At 44.6% G+C, this 5,257-nt stretch overlaps 1 long non-coding RNA gene across 1 annotated transcript; it reads left to right on the top strand.

Annotated features, from left to right (window-relative positions):
• The first annotated feature begins 1,744 nt into the window (after positions 1–1,744).
• Positions 1,745–3,883, top strand: LOC119088854. The gene is made up of 2 exons (XR_005092590.1): positions 1,745–2,506; positions 3,319–3,883. It is a non-coding gene; the product is annotated as an uncharacterized LOC119088854 (long non-coding RNA).
• The last annotated feature ends 1,374 nt before the right edge of the window (positions 3,884–5,257 follow it).

The raw sequence follows: 5,257 nt of genomic DNA on the forward strand, positions 1-5,257 counted from the left end.
AGCCATCCTCCAGCCAACACAGACCTATTATTTACTTTGTCCCTGTTTTTCATGATGTCCAAATGGTCACAAGTCAAAAAGGACTTCTGGTCTCCCTATAACCACAAGAAACTCTTTAGGGAGCAAATGTTTTCCATTCTGATATAAGTCCCCAATTGGAGAAGGGTTCAGAGACAGAAGTTGGTGTTGTCACGTGCAAGACAAGCCTCCTTTGCGGTGTTCTTAGAGGGGTTGGGGAATGGAAGGGCTACGTTTTTACCACATTCAATTAAACCCGTAAATGATCTTCTTCCAAAAGAACTAATTTCATAGCGGGGTAGAGAAGTCAGTAAAGCTTTAAAGAGGCTTGAACCCCCCCTTTTGTTTCCACTGAAAGACCACACTCAACTGTAGCCCTTGTTAAAAGTTAAACCAGGAGATGTCTCTGAGGGGAAATCCAAGCTTTCCTTCCAGCTTGGGCTGGTCATGAATGGTGATTATCTGACTGTAATTGGAATCAGATGTAGTGCCCTTGTGTTTCAGTCTACTGGAGATTATTTTTTTCCCCTTATAAATTGAGCAAAATAGTCATTGGCTTAAAGATCGACCTGTGCACAAAGAGGCACAGTGCTGGAGGTGCGGGGCTGCTCCAGGAGCGCAAGCTCAAAGCCAGTTTATAAATCTCTAGCTGGGACGGGGTTTGGAGAAGCGCGCCGTCCTTCCCTGAGCTGAGCAGTGTTCCTCCAGCCTTCTCCGGCAGCTCACGAGTCAATGGATAGATCTCAGAACACGGACTGGAACTGCTAAGGAGAGAAAGAAAGAAATGTGGATAAAAAGAACCTCAGATGCTGGATTCTGGTGTCCAGGCCTCATGGTGCATAGATGGACTAGATGATGTGGTATCCCCAAACTGCTGAGTGGAGACTACACAACCCTGGTGCTTTTAGAAATGCTTTTGACAGACGCAACACTAAAAGCCATCGGGATGGTGTGTGTAGATATCGGGTTTGATTCTTGGGAGACTTTTCCACAAAAGACATAAAACTGTTAGCACTGGAGACGGCGGGGATTCTCAGTAGGTAAAGTGCTTGCTGGGTGAGCATGAGGACCTGAGTTTGAATCCCAGCACCCCTGTAACGTTGGGATTGGAGTGGATGTCTATAATCCCAGTGTTTCTATGGTGAGATGGGAGGTGGAGAAGAATTCTCAGGTGCACCTGTGTGGCAGTGAGCGACAAAGAGCCCCTGTCTCAACACAGAAGATGAAGACCATGGCTTGTATGTACCCACACTCACATGCTTGCACACACAGGTACACATGTACATTATGCATCACATATGCAAAGCTTTAAAAATCACTGATGTCTTTCCAGACAGGGTGTTAGGCCACTACAGCCGTATGGTTTGTTCCTCGGATTCCACTGTCACTTGGTAGAGGCAGTCTTAGGAGTCCGCATGCCTGATGAGTCTCACTGTTCTCTGTAAAAGGGGAACAAGCATTCTTAGCTCATTCTTAGCTCATTGCAAGGTTCCAGGAAGGCTACACAACACAGAAGCACTTCCTATTGCTATGATTTGATACTAATGGGAGGAAGCTGACGGCTGCAGAGGAGACAGAGATGAGTCCGGTGAGCGCCGGCGCAGCTGGCAGCCAGGGCCATCAGCTTTTCAGACCTTCCACACTTTCAGTTTTATCAACCTTGGTGTTTCACTGTTGGCTTTTATTATTATTATTATTATTATTATTATTATTATCTTCACTTATACACAGCAGATTTCTTTTGTTCCCCCTCCCATTTTTCAGAGTGGAGTGTTGCATGCACTATAGTATGGATGCGGAGGTCAGAGGACTTACAGGAATTGGTTCTGTCTTTCTATCATGCGAGTCCCAGGCATGGAACTCAGGTCCTCAGCCTTGACATCAAGCACCCTTATCTACTGAGTCATCTCACTGGCCCCATCACTTCAGATTTCTGTAGCACCCTCAATGTCCCAGCACCTTCAAGACCCCGTTCTGAAAATTGTTTTACATTTGCCTGTTTCCATAGGTGACTGTCTTCCTTGGCCTACTCACAAAATATGGCCTCTAGCCATACTTTGCCTTCTCCCGTTCCTACTGTGCTTGTTCCTGTGAGATGTGTTTATCTGGATGTGTGTTCTTGTTCTTCCTTGTGGGTGAATAACATCACAGCAGGTCTTTTGGACATCGTCTTGTGTGGATGCATTTTATAATAAAACATGGTCATTTCCAAGATCCCATCTTGCAGTCGCCGACATGGCAGAATGACTTTCTGACCCTGCGGCACCTTTCACTGCCATATGAAATCTCACCTGGGGATGCCTTTCACATCTTGGGACAAGTGCATGATCTCCGAGCTAAGGAGCCAACAGAAGGAGCAGATTGAACGATGCGAGCACGTTCACACACATTTCAGCTGCTTGGTCTCCAACATCTTAAGTGTGTGGTTTAAAGATCGCAGCTAGCTAGGTTGTGGCTGTGGAAACAGGAAAAGCAAGACTGAGAGGAGGTGAGTAGAGGCAAATCCTGTCTTCTGTGTCTTAGAGTCTAAGAGGTTGTTCCCTCTGTCAGGAGGCTGTTAAGGGAACAGCCGGAAGTCCATTCAAGGGCAGGAGGGGGCTTTTTGGCCCATATGCATTTGGTCTTTGGTTTTCTCTGACCCAGACCAAGTCAGTGTGCTAGATCAGTTTGGTAAAACCAGGGCAGGCTCCACTCAACCAAGGTCGGTGTTCACATGGCTTCTCTAGCCGGACAGTGACATCTGGGAAACCTCCTTGGCGCCAGGTTTCCTTTTGCCCGTTTCTTGAAGCACGAATCTTAAAAGGTCTTAGTAATAAAAACAAACCTGGAGCCAGGTATTGGGGTGAATGTTGGAAGATCAGAGAAGTAGAACAAGCCACAGCTACCTCACCTCACCAATTCCTCAGCCGATCCTGTTTCCTCAGACTGGAAGCCTCTGAGCTCTCATCCAAATGGATCTCAGCTGAGATCCATTAACCAGCTCTAGTTCCTCGTCCTCTCGACTTAAATACCATTCTGCTTCCTGCCATCACTTCCTGGGATTAAAGGCTCTTGTTACCACGCCTGGCTATTTCCAGTGTGGCCTCGAACTCACAGAGATCCAGATGGATCTCTGCCTCTGGAATGCTAGGATTAAAGGCTTGTGTGCCACCATTTTCTGGCCTCTATATCTAGTGGCTGTTCTGTTCTCTGACCCCAGATAAGTTTATTAGGGTGCACAATATTTTGGGGAATACAATATCACCATATTTCTAACACTTGATTCATTTGTTAAACTTGTTTCTTCCCTTGCTTTCCTAGCACGGTCTGTTCTTTAAAAACAAAACAGGACAAGAGCCAGGATATGAAAGCCCAGTTCTCCTCACCCAGAGGCTGCTTAACTCAGAAGCCTAAGGCTCTCTTTTTCTCCATGAGCTGAATATCTACATTGTTAATGATGACATGAGAAAGAAACCTCATGCTTGAATGGACTGAAATGCAGTAGCTTTGATTGACAAATAATAGAAAAGGTACACATGTGTGCAGTGCAAATTCAAAACCCTCCCAGGGCCCCAGGGAGATGATTTTCACACCATAATTTTTTTGTGTGAATACTATTAATGATAATAGTATTTCAGTTCCATTGAAACTTAGAGGATTAAAGTCTTGGTAGAGTCTCCCAACCAGCTTCCACTTCTGACGCTGACATGGGTGTTGAGACTGTATGATTGCCTCCAGGTAGAAGACTTCTATTTCAGTTAACACTTGCTGAACTGTTCTGGGCCCTATGACAGAGCAGCCAAGCCATGGTTTCAGTCAAGTCAAACAGCTGAGCTTGGATATTGACCAATTGGATATTGATATTGACCAATATTAAAAAAAGAAAGAAAGAAAGAATCCAGTGGAAACTCAAGTTCATCTGGAAGAAGAGATGGATAAGAAGCAAAGAAAATTCTGCACATGGGGGTCCATGAATGCAGCTCAGTGAGAGTGCCTGCCTGACATTGGCATGCAGTAACCAGGAAGAAAGAAGACGAAGCAAAAGAAAGCATTCTGCAGAAGAAGACAGTATGTCAGGGGCATTCCAATCTGACCTAAAACACACACTAGAAACACCGCTGTCCAAAGAAACTGTGCTGCACAGCTGGTGAGTAAGCGGGCTGATGGCCTGGGATAGAGAAATCCACAAAGAGATCCACTTGCTTCTAGAAAGTTCATATGTGAGAGAGGAAGCATCTCCCACCGGCAGGAAAATGGACATCTCTACATGTAGCTCCTAAAAAAATCAAACTTGGATCTTTTCCTCACTTCATACATTGGATTAAATTCCAAATAAACAAAGCATTTAAATGTAAAAACTGAAGCTATAAAAACATAAAAGAAAATATTGGCAAATTATTCCCCAATATATTAGGGAGTGAAATGTTCTGAACTGTGACTCAAATTGAGGCACAATAAAGGAGGAGACTGATGGGTGTGGCTGAATTGCAGCAGAAAGTATTCACCCAGACTTAAAAGATACTCAGAGGACAGAGACAAAGAACAATCACCATGAGTAAGAACTGGAGAAAGGCCACCAACCAGAAATAAGCATGTTTTCAGCTTTTAGCAGAGACAATGGGTTTTAGCCCTTTGTGCAAGGAAAATCAAAAAAGCTTCAAAAGGTGAAGAATAAATGCCCCAATAATTCTGTAGGAAAATTAGTGAGAAATAAGTAGATAATTAACAGAAAATCCAAATCCCCTTTAAGAGCATGGAAAGATGCTGAACTTCATTCAGACGGTGATAAATGTGGGACAGAAAGCGACTACACCGACTGACAGACTGGTCCTCAAGTAGATGCTGGAACACAAAAGGCTCCCAGCATGCTCTGCTGGCTAAGCTGTGGGCCGGTGAGATCCCTCATTCAGTGCCGGTAGGAATATGACTCCACAGGCTCCTGTGGGAGAGACTTTGGCCCTATCTACAGAAATTACAAGAGTGCAATGTCCATGACCTGGCAATTACACCTCTAAGAACCTCGGCAAAAATATGAAATGACTGATACAGTGTTTATAAAAGCAAATCACTAGAAGCAGCCCATGTCTGTGACCAGAGAACTGGCTGGACAAACTGGGTGACATTCTCACAATGGAATACTATGCAGCTACAAAGGAAACAAAAGCCAATCTTCTGTTGAGCTGTGGAGTGACTTACAGACTGTGTTAAGTGAATGGAGAATAAGACGTCAACTTGTCTGTGTTCAGAACACAAGGAAGAT

Source organism: Peromyscus leucopus, chromosome 1 (assembly GCF_004664715.2).
Source record: "Peromyscus leucopus breed LL Stock chromosome 1, UCI_PerLeu_2.1, whole genome shotgun sequence".
Taxonomy (NCBI): domain Eukaryota; kingdom Metazoa; phylum Chordata; class Mammalia; order Rodentia; family Cricetidae; genus Peromyscus; species Peromyscus leucopus.